The sequence below is a fragment of the Galleria mellonella genome, unplaced genomic scaffold (genome assembly GCF_026898425.1).
Source record: "Galleria mellonella isolate WM207_F2 unplaced genomic scaffold, CSIRO_AGI_GalMel_v1 utg40, whole genome shotgun sequence".
NCBI classification, from domain to species: Eukaryota; Metazoa; Arthropoda; class Insecta; order Lepidoptera; family Pyralidae; genus Galleria; species Galleria mellonella.
In genome coordinates, this window is record NW_026442094.1 from 8,039,878 (window position 1) to 8,052,400 (window position 12,523).

Genomic DNA, 12,523 nt, shown 5'->3' on the forward strand with positions numbered 1-12,523 from the left:
AATTTATTTCACAAATAAAAAAATCATGCAAAGAAGGGTTAATAATTAGACATACTAGATTGATTTTATATTAATTTGTTTGTACAATAAAATTAATATAAAAATGCAATTAATACATTTCAAGAAGGATTCTGTGAAGTGTATCCCCACTTTTCATCAGGTGGGCCGTATGCTTGATCAATGACATAAGATAAAGATAAAGATAAAGATAAATTTATTTGCAAACATGTATACATAGTAAGTGCAAAGACATAAGAAAAATGTATTCGAATTAAATATGATACACAGATAAGTTAATCCTAACTTAGAACGTAGGATAATTTATAAACTGACTAGCTTTTTTACAAAAACTGACGCTTCACGTTCTTGTTTTTTTTTATTTTTTTTTTTATGATGCTGTCATTGTAAAGTGCGATAATTTATTCAGAGTTTGTTCTTTTCAGATTTAGTTTTAATGTTTTAATTCTCCCATCCGAGAAATAGGTATTGGCGACCCGCACGCATGCTAAAGGTAAAGGAGTTAAGGGGCCGCCTGAAAATCAGCGCTATATAGGTACATCTCGCTGGAGATGTACATATATAGAAACAGCTGAGGCGGCTCCTATTATCAGCAAATTTTTTTTTTCTTTTTATTGTTGATTTTTTTATTTTATTTTTATTACTGGTAATAAAGATTATCTATCTATCTATGTAGCTGTTAAAAATACCTAAAGATTGTGTCTCACAAAAATAAAACATCTACGGTTGTTTTTATTTAAAAACTAATAACACAGAGAGTAACAAATATAAATACAAAAATACAAGCATATAATAATCTCATCTCTTTTTAAAGTCGGTTAAAAATTGAGAAGTTTCATTATAAATATTAATACAATACAAATATAATATACAGACAGAAATCATAACAAACCGTGACGTTAATTTTAATAGTAGTCGTTTATATAAACAATAGACAATGCTGGGGGCCGACACGAGTGTGAAACGTAATTGATTGTGCGGCTTTGTTACTGCGACGTTTAATTTCATTGTGATATGGACATGTTTTGTATTGGTATTGATATTATTTGATGGTCCCTACTGTGTATATTCACATGCAAAAGGTACTTTTCTAACTAGGGTAATATAGGGGGAAAGGGATTGTTAGTAATAGAGACTGAGAATCCCATTGCTAGCAATATACCCAACCATAGTCGACCTCCTCGCGGTTCCCCCTGGAAACCTTCATGGTTAATTCCTGATGAATTCATCATGATAGGCTAACTGGCCTGTTTTCATTAATATATATATATATATATATATATATATATATATATATATATATATATATATATATATATATATATATATATATATATATTAATTTAACCGACATAGTCCGAAGGATAAGCAAGCTAAAGTGTCAATCTGTTGGTCACATAGTTCGAAGAATCAATAACCGATTGGGAAACCTTCCTTTCCCGTGGTTGTCGTAAGAGGCGACTAAGGGAGCTTGTAATGGAAAGATGAGCAGCGTTTCTCTTAAAGCATCACCGAAAGCCAACCCCCCCTCCCCCCCCCCCCCGCCCCTTATGGGGAAGGCTATGTTCAGCAGTGGATAGTTAATAACTAACATAATAATTTCAGCTAAGAAGAACGATCAAGAAACTAAGCATTTGTCTTTTTTCAAAAAGTAAAATTTATATTTTACCAGAGGGGGAGACTTTGTACAAAAGTCGATTGCTTGGTTACCTCTATCCCATTCGTGTTTCAACCGTGAAGCAGCTGTATATGCATGGCTGTGTTTCGGTTTGAAGGGTGGGATACGGCGTGAATTTACTGGGTACAGAGGAATAACATCTGAGTCCTCAGGAATGGCAACGCATGGGGGGTATCATGGACGAAACAGTATACTCTGTTATGTCTATAGCACTGCTCATGTCTATAGGCGACGGTTATCACTTTCCATCAGGTGGCTCGTCAGCTTGTTTGCCATTCTAAGTTGTATAAAAAAAAACGTACTTAAAATACGGACGTATTATTAAAGGTTATTTCTTTCCAAGTCGATTTAAAAGTAAAGTTACAGCAAACATAACTTTGGTCTACCAATTGTATTATCCATAGCTGCCCTCCACTTTCCGCATCGTTGCACGCATCGCCCTTATCATTAATATAGTTAATTAACATGATTTTTCCAACGAGCAGAGCAATTAATCATTATTCATGTTTTTCGAACCGTTGATTAATTGGAAGGACTCTGGTAGGCTCGCCCTCTGCTAGTCCAATTTTAATATGCTCGGCGAAATGTGGGCTAGTTTTATTTTATATAGGTACTTTTTTTATACCACTGCGGTGGCAAACAAGCATACGGTCCACCTGATGGTAAGCGGTTACCATAAATTGTGAAATGCCTGCAATACCAGGGGCGTTATGCGCGCGTTGCCTAAGCTAAACAGACCTCTTTATCCATTCTTTGAAGAACCTCATGCTGTAGTCTCTTAGAAAAACCTTAATATAGTCGACGTAATATTATTAATTAATTAATAAATGTTGAAATCGTCTTAGTATTATCCAAATGAATTTGTCACGATGGACTAACTGAGCTAACTTCATTGTCATCTCTCATATAGTACCACCATAGGATATTTTATATACTAAATCACACCAGTGAAACCGCGGTATACAGCAGGTCTAATATATAAATACATACATACATATCTGTCACGCCTGTCTCCCATTAGGGTAGGCAGAAACAATGGAACGCCAAATGCTACGATTCAAACAAACCTCTTTCGCTTCTTCCACATTCATCAATCTTTTCATACACGCTCGCCGGTTATGAGGTGGTATACGAGTATATAATTACTCAATGATATTTTGAACCGGTATCCGCAATTGGATGTATTTGCCTCAAAGTTGCTGGAGTTTCGTCGAGTGACCACAGAGTATTTGTGTTCACACGTTTTTTTGTTTCAGTTAAATCTTTTTCTATTATTATTTGTGTAATATTTATTTTTATATGTTATTGTACTCATGCTTTCCTGGGTGAGCGTATTGGAAGACTGTAAGGCTCACCCAGTGGACGGCTCGCCATCGACAGGGAGTTCACCCTCATACCTTACAGCCTAAATGGTCGCGTACAACGCGGTTTCAGAGATGCTTTCTCCCACGAACACTCAGGTTATGGAATGAGCTCCCTGCCGAGGTTTTCCCAAGAGACTACAGCATGGGGTTCTTCAAAAGGGGGGTAAGAGGTTTCTTCAGGGTCGGCAACGCGCGCGTAATACCTCTGGTATTGCAGGCGTTCATAGGCTACGGTAACCGCTTACCATCAGGTGGGCCGTATGCTTGTTTGCCACCTCAGTGGTATAAAAAAAATGTAATAAATAAATAAATAAAAACATAAATAATTATGTTACAGCTAAACAATCGTAACTGACACAACAATAATTGTCTATGTAATACAAAATATGACCTTAATCGAAACTCCCCAAATAACATAACGGACATGAGATGAAATTGTAATCTCCGTTATAACGTCATAACCGAATAGAAATGACGGGTCAAGTTTCAATAGTCCAAAAACCAGAAACGCCACCCTTAGGACCTGTTTGCATAAAGAGAGTCCACGCATAAAATCTTAGTGCGCCTCTTAACAAATCAAACTTTACAACCAATGCACTGTGTGTTACGGAAATTTCAACCTTATTTTATCATAGATTTATAAATCACATCACTGTACCCTTGGGGTGGTAATGAAAATTGTGCAGTGGGCACTAAAATCATTGCCGGCCGCCCCGAGCCCGGTTTCCCGTTTAAATTAAACGGAGGACAATGGTCAGTGGCGTCTAAACCGCGTTTAACGGTCTCTATCCTAAGTTATGTGAGGATTAGCCCTATCTTAATATCTTCCAACATTAACAAGGGTTAGCATTGGGTTTACTAGGTATGCATGAGTGGGTGCTGCTGTGATTGCTCATTTCTAATCGAAGTTAATTAAAATACTCAATTTTATATAGTCTTTATTCAAATACACTTGTTTACAAGCTCTTTTAAACCGTAATTTTTTTTATCTTTTTTTTTTATACAACTTAGAATGGCAAACAAGCTGACGGCCCATCTGATTGAAAGTGGTAACCGTCGCCTATAGACATGAGTTAGTAGTTTTTTTTTTTTTTATGTAGTTTTGTTCAATAAGTGTTTTTAATAACAGTTTTAAACCTATTAAAAGGCATATCCAAAATATACTTCGGTGTCTTATTATAACATTTGATCGTTTACTTACGATTTTTCCCACATTTTATTTCATACGATCTTTGTTTTGACAATTAACAAAACAAAAAAATGCATTAACCAAATAGGTGCAGTAACCAAAAACGTCATATAAAAATACATTAATAATTAATAAATATATTAACACCAATTTGGTATTAAAATATAAAATTGCAGAATTAAATATTGGACACAAAGCATAATTTCCTAAATGCGAAAGTGACTACAACATATCTGTATCGTAACGGTAATGAGACAGATATTGCAAGAAGGATTATCGCGGGGTCGGATATTGAACTGAGGGGACTGATATCTGATGAGGACGATTGCCGACTTATTTATGACGTCGACTGTACTACTGTCATTGTGAATATGATTACAGAGACATGTCGTTACTGTTGACTGTACCTTAGTATCAAACTAAATTAATATTTATTAGTATGGGGAAAAGAACTTGGATTCGCCTGTAAAAAAATTGTTGTAAAAGGATAGAAAATTTAAAACCTCGATACTACCAGATACCAGAGGGAGACTTTGTACAGAAGTCGATTGCTTGGATACCTCTGTCCCATTCGTGTTTCACCCGTGAAGCAGTTGTGTTTGCATGGCTGTGTTTCGGTTTGAAGGGTGGGATATGACGTGAATTTACTGGGTACAGAGGAATAACACCTGAGTCCTCAGGAATAGCAACGCATGGGGGGTATCATGGACGAAACAGTATACTCTGTTATGTCCATAGTACTGCTCATGTGTATAGGTGGCGGTTATCACTTTCCATCAGGTGAGCCGTCAGCTTGTTTGCCATTCTAAGTTGTATAAAAAAAAAAAAAATAAAAAAAAACTAATTTGATAATTTGGACGGGCTGTGTTTTTTTTTTGTGATAATGGAATGGTAACCCCGCCTGCGCTAACTGTATCAGTAACTGGTGGGTCACCAGTGAGAGATGATAGGCTAGGATTAAAAAAACAGGTCTGTTAGCCAATCGTGATGAATTTACCTTGAATTAAACATGATAATTTTCAGAAGGTCGTTCTGACATAGTACATTGCAATGGGGCTGGTAGTCCCCATCACTAATTATCCCTTCTCCCCCGGACGCGTCGTATTAGTATGTACTTATGGAAAATCAGATTTTTTCTATTTTATGATTGTAAGAAATCTCAGTCATCATTCTAAAATTGTCAAAAATTAGGTAATATATAAAAACAAATACAGACTAATTCGGAATTTCCTTTTAAAATCCCTTAACATTTAAAATTACTGATAGCCAACTTTATTTATTTTTTTAATTTTATTTTATACAAAAATCCATAGCTCTTAAAAAATAACTTACAAGCTAAGTCTTTTATGAATACTTATAGTGCTTTAAAGATTATAAAATTAAAGTATATATATATATATATATATATATATATATATATATATATATATATATATATATATATATATATATATATATATATATATATATATATATATATATATACAAGGCATTTTATAAACTTATTATGCCTGTCGTTTCCAATATTTGTTTCAATTCCATTCGGTAATTATCTTCAGTCAGCGTACAGCGCTTTACGTCGCAACGTCAATTTTAAACACACATTCAGACATTATGCAACTGTTTGCTATTTTATTCTGCCAGGCGTTATAACTCACGGCGCATATGTAGTGCCACCGTTGTTGTTTTAAAATATACTATAAAAAAAACACGAGCTTAAGTACTTTTCCTACATTAACCTACTATTTATTTCTTTTGTCTATATTTATACTTTTGTCTCATAAAAACTTGTGTTACGCAAGAACAATTTTTGGATGGCTATTTCGGTTTGAAGGGTGTGATATGATAGTGAAATTACACAGTACTGAAGAAAGTCTACCAGAGGGAGACTTTGTACAAAAGTCGATTGCTTGGGTACCTCTGTCCCATTCGTGTTTCTACTGTGAAGCAGTTGTGTTTGCATTGCTGTGTTTCGATTTGAAGGGTACAGAGGAATAACAACTGAGTTTTCAGGAATGGCAACGCATGGGAGGGTGTCAAAAACTAATGAACCGATTTTGATAAAATTCCTACAAAACCAATTTACAAATATAAACATATAAAAAAGAATTTTCCAAATCAGTTTAGAACTGACGAAGTTATGAGGTAACAAACATAAAAAAAAAACAACCGATTCGATTTTTAGACTTCTTTTTGAAAAAAAAAAGCTTAAGAAATTCTGTGTAGTTTCATTTACCGGTTTTTAGTGAAGAGCCCGCGTTCGTATTAGGCCCTCTAGACAAGTGGCAAGCGAATTCATACATGGAATCGACATCGTTACTGAGTCCGTGAGAACGAGATAGCAATGTCGGATGTCTCATTCCAACTCACGGACGCGCTAGCTGTGTCTATTCCATCGACGGATTCGCTCGCCATTTGTCTAGAGGCCCAGAATAATTATAACAACAGAGATAAACTGTCAACTGTATTAAAACGGTCGCTCTCCTCGCATAAAGCAATATTAATAGAAGCCATTTACATTGCATTGTTGCAGTGACGTCACAACCGGTGAGATACCGTCCAAAACTTAATGCAGTTCCCTTTGACATGTTTCTATGAGTGATTACATATTTTGTGATTAGCTTTTGAAATCTGAATACACGACATAATATTGGGAGGAGGGATTTTAAGAAATGGGGACAAAATTTTTGTTTTATAACATAGGGGACAAACGAGCAAGCGGCTCACACGATGGCAAGTGATAACCACCGCTCATGGGGGGAAGGGATTGTTAGTAATAGAGTCTAACTGACTCATTGCTAGCAATACACCCTATTGGGTCGACCTCCACGCGGTTGCCACTGGAAATTATCAATAAATGTCCACTGCTAAACATAGGCATCCCCGTTGGTTCCACGTTTAGTAGGTGGGTTGGCAACTGCAGTTAGATTTTTAATCATGTTTTAAGAGGTTTGTTTTTGAAGATACAAATAAATAATTTAATTTATATTCCTGTGTACAGATAAACACATAAATATATTGTTGCAGGCGTCCATAAGCAAGTCATTGTTTACCATTAGACTGGCTGCGTGCTTATTCGTCGTCTTTGTGGTATAAAAAAATATTGTAAATTTATAGTTTTAGTACATAATGAATAGTGTTTATAAAATCATCTTTGCCAACGTCCATACCACATTGAATACACCGGTTCTCGTCCGATCACCGAAGTTAAGCAACGTCGGGGGTGGTCAGTACTTGGATGGGTGACCGCCTGGGAACACCACGTGACGTTGGCTTTTTTGCATGTTTTTAACATATTATAAAAGTTGGTTTCAGTTTCTCAACTTTTCATTCATGAATTTATTCAGCCAATTTTTTATTGTAAAATTTACTGTAGCCTTCAAACTTGACTATTTGTCGAGTAAAGTATGAAAGCTCACTTCCGAAAGGAACGCTGAAGAATATTTAAGGGATTAAAAAAAAAAGTTACGAGTTAAAAAGTAAGTTAGATAAAATTATTATTATGCCACATAATGTAATGCAAAACAATGAAATATATTTATTATAGTTTTTTATATTTAAATGTTGCATAACCAAATTATGATCATGTTTTACAAAAAGGTTGTCGCCAACGTCCATACCACGTTGAATACACCGGTTCTCGTCCGATCACCGAAGTTAAGCAACGTCGGGCGTGGTCAGTACTTGGATGGGTGACCGCCTGGGAACACCACGTGCCGTTGGCTTTTTTGTAGTTTTAACATTAGTTGTAGATCTACTGAACTAATAGTTCAGTTTCTTAAACTTTCATGGATGAATTTACACATCCACCAAAATTTTTTATAAAAATTACTCTAGGTTACAACGAAATATGACTATATGTTTTTATAATTTACAGTGTACAGAGGAATAACACCTGAGTCTTCAGGAATGGCAACGCATGGGGGGTATCATGGGCGAAACAGTGTACTCTGTTATGTCCATGGTACTGCTCATGTCGACGGTCTCATAGGCGACGGTTACCACTTTCCATCAGGTGGGTCGTCAGTTTGTTTGCCATTTTAAGTTGCATAAAAAATACAACCGAACTGAGAACACCCTCCTTTTTTGATGTCGGTTGAAAAGAAAATAATATTTATTTACTCTTTTTGTTGTGGGGGAAAATATTGTCGTCAACTTGTTTGCCATTCTAAGTTACATAAAAAAATGGGTTTTATTACTTAACCATTTTTTATTCCGAAAAGAAAAATTGCAGTATCAATCATTCTGAGAGATCTTTACGAATGAGGGGTACCATGGGTGTCACAGTATTATGTGATCTCTGTGGTATTATTTATATCTATATAAAACGGTTACCGTTTCCATCAAGTGAATTATCACATTTACTGCCTATATAACTTATATAAGAAAACAAGCAAAGCCGCGTCATATGCACTAGCTATATAGCTAATTTTTAATATTTTCGCTAATTATTATTATTATCGTTAACAATGCAAATCTGTCGTTGTTCACTCTGTTAATTATATTTTGTCATCGAACCTCACTACAGTTTGTCACAATAAAGATGGCGGTGATAATTCCTTATAATCCACGACGACACGACAGACGACAAATGGCGTTAATAAGAAACCTGTCGCGGTCGGATTAGTCGCTGTTAATTGTCGTTATTATTGCAATGGTGCTGATCGTTGTGTAGTGATGGGAAGATTAGCTATCGATATTTACCGATCGATATTTTGTTTGACAAAAAATATTGTATGCAGTCGCTACGCTTGAATGGCTGCGTTTCGGTTTGATGTGTGAGATATGACAATAAAATTACATGGTACAGAGGCATAATATCTTTATCATATCAGCCTTTAACTGTCCACTGCTGTACACAAGCCTCTCCCTTGGCGTGATTTTGCCAATAATTTGATTTCGCTAATACTGCCGCTGGAAATTGATTCCAAAAAGTGGTTGTGCGTGGAAGAAAGTGCCTTGAAAAACGCACGGTGGATCACCGCCATACTCGTGTAGGTCTTCTTTCTTCTTGAAGGTTGTGGTATTTCTGTAAATATATCGATAAATAGACATATGCGTATATACACAACGTACAACACTAGTAAGTAATTTCAACTCGGCTTTGACACCGCGGTAAGCGGATTATGTTTTAAATTTAAAATGGCGGACGCATTTCATAATTAAAATATGTCATAATATTAGGGGTGGCGTTTTGATAATAGAATTTATAAATCACATTTTAAATTAGTTTTTAGACTTTAGCTAAAGGGAATTTTGCTTGAAAAAAAAAACTGTTTCAACTACAAATTGACTAGGTTAATTGCAATTAATAAATATCTTTATTAAACAAACTAGCGGGGGGAGGGGATTGTTAGTAATGGGGAGGTTTGTCCCCATTGCTATCAATATACACTATCAGGTCGACCTCCACGCGGTTCTCCTTGGAAACTATCGTGACTAATTTATCGTTGAAGTCGTCACGATGGGCTAACTGACCTGCCTTTTCATCCTCACCTATCACCTCTCACTGGTACCCGGCCAGTGTATACCGATAGCACAGGTAGGGTTACGAAGCTGTATTCACCCATTAAAAAAAAAAAACTAACGGCCCGCCCCGGCTTCGCACGGTTTTTTTGTGAATAAAATATAGCATATATTGCTCACTGATAAATGTATCTTTTTATATGTGAAATAATATTTTAAATCTCTTAAATAGTTTTTGTGTTTATACATTACAAATAAACATACAAAAAAAAATCTAAAGTTTCCTATTGAAAATATTAGTTTAGTTGTACTGACTGAACCGTTTTTGATAATTCATCACAGTGACATAACAGATATTTCAATCTCCGTGTTTATTTATGTCTATCGAGGATAATTACCATTTTCTTTGAAATAAAATTTCTATTTAAAAATGCTTATTATTAAGTTTATTTGGATTAAAATTATTTTTATTAATTTATTTATTTATTACCTCTATAAGAAAAAACTATTTGATTATTTGTCATTCTAGAAAGAAAAAAAATTGTCGATATGTTTTATTCTAATGTCTAAGTAATTTAATTATGAAATTTTTGACTTATTTGCACATACAAATCTTAAATTATTGTTAAATTCTCTTAAGCATGTTTTTTTTTATCTTAATCAGCGCAAAATGAAATAAACAAAAAATAACCGGAAAGTTAAAGCATAAAGTTTTTTTTTTGTATTTCTTACTAAATTTAATTAAAATTAAATGTATTTGTTAATTTAATATTATTACAATAAAATTAGTAATTAGAAATTATTTATAAGACCAATAAAAAAAATTCAATATCAAGTATAAATTATTCTATTAATTTTCCAATACATTTTCTAGGACACCGGGGAACGATAACGTATCCCTGAACTAAAAGCTGACATTTACCAGAGGGAGACTTTGTACAAAAGTCAATTGCTTGGGTTCCTCTGTCCCATTCGTGTTTCATCCGTGAAGCAGTTGTGTTTGCATAGCTGTGTTTCGGTTTGAAGGGTGGGATATGGCGTGAATTTACAGGGTACAGAGAAATAACACCCGAGTCCTCAGGAATGGCAACGCGTGGGGGTATCATGGGCGAAACAGTATACTCTGTTATGTCCATGGTACTGCTCATGTCTATAGGCGACGGTTACCACTTTCCATCAGGTGGGCCGTCAGCTTGTTTGCCATTCTAAATTGTATAAAAAAAAAAAATTGCAAACCAAAATCGCAGTTAGACTCCAAACATTCGAAACAATTTATTTGCTACTGCCGACCCCATTCTAATATCCAACCCTTTATTCCCCTATCGGAATTAAAACGAGAAACACACTCAAAATTCGTACTTATATCCAGAGAATAAAGTCTATAATAATATAAAACATTATTAATGCCATTGATAAACTACCATCAATCTATGTAGTTATGATTGAGAGACGTCCACGCAGACAAATTTCTATAATTTGACCTATAGTGTATGCCATTTGTATTGGTCACTTGGATGTACTGGGCCCATAACTATGATGCATGAATGGTCTTCATACAAATAGACTAATGTATATCATTAATTTATTTATTTATTTATGTACACATTAATGTTTATAAGGCGGACTTAATGCCTGATAGCATTCTCTACCAGTCAACTGTTACGATAAACAGAGTAAGTACCAGAGGGAGACTTTGTCCAAAAGTCGATTGCTTGGGTACCTCTGTTCCATTCGTGTTTCAACCGTGAAGCAGTTGTGTTTGCATGGTTGTGTTTCGGTTTGAAGGGTGGGATCTGGCGTGAATTTACTGGGTACAGAGGAATAACACCTGAGTCCTCAGGAATGGCAACGCATGGGGGGTATCATGGGCGAAACAGTATACTCTGTTATGTCCATGGTACTGCTCATGTCTATAGGCGACGGTTACCACTTTCCATCAGGTGGGCCGTCAGCTTGTTTGCCATTCTAAGTTGTATAAAAGAAAAGTTAATGGCGGTGTATATATAAAAAAAAAAATTGTAAATTAAATAAATATATATCTGTTTATTTCTAATAGATAACCTCAAATACTGCTCAACCGATTTTCGAATCCTTAGAACTATAAAAAGCATACACTTTCAGTGACTTTTTTTTATAGTTAGGTAGGCAAACGAGCAGACGGCCCACCTGATGGTAAGCGGCTACCGTTGCCCATGAACACTTGCAGCACAAGAGAAGTTGCTTGCGCGTTGCTGGCTTTTAATAACTTTACTAATATTATAAATATGAAAAAGTGAGTTTAGTTATTACGTTTTAGCGCTTTAACGACTTAACAAAAAACTACTATGACAGTATTGAAGCTTCTTTACAGCTATTATGTAAATTTAAGCCTGGCCACAACTATATGTTGATATTGTTTTTTGTATTGTTTTTATTCAAACGATATATTTGTATTTGACACCAAATTTTATATTCACATAGGATGGAGAATATAGGCTACATTTTGACCCGGTCAGTTAGCATATCCGGGTCACGTGGACGAAGTCGCGTGTAAAACCTAGTAGCCTATATATTATTTTTGAAAATTCTATCTACCCGTGTGGTATATTATAAACGTTACTCCGTTATTGACTTCTGTTCTAGTGATTAACGTAAATGCTTCTACTTAAGGTGCTATCTCCTACCGGAGGTTGGTGATCATCATGGCGATCTTTACCTTGTCCACCGCCATCCTGAAAAGGGCATTAACGCTCATTCCGAACCACTGCCTTAGATTTTTTAACCAGGAGATTCAACAACTTCCTGATTTTTATATTATTTTTTTATTTT

At 35.2% G+C, this 12,523-nt stretch overlaps 2 non-coding genes across 2 annotated transcripts; both read left to right on the forward strand.

The window, feature by feature from the left end:
• Positions 1-7,405: 7,405 nt before the first annotated feature.
• Positions 7,406-7,524, forward strand: LOC128201391 (5S ribosomal RNA). Its single transcript, XR_008253229.1, has one exon. It is a non-coding gene; the product is annotated as a 5S ribosomal RNA (ribosomal RNA).
• Positions 7,525-7,855: 331 nt separating this feature from the next.
• On the forward strand, positions 7,856-7,974 carry LOC128201388 (5S ribosomal RNA). The gene has a single exon (XR_008253226.1). It is a non-coding gene; the product is annotated as a 5S ribosomal RNA (ribosomal RNA).
• The last annotated feature ends 4,549 nt before the right edge of the window (positions 7,975-12,523 follow it).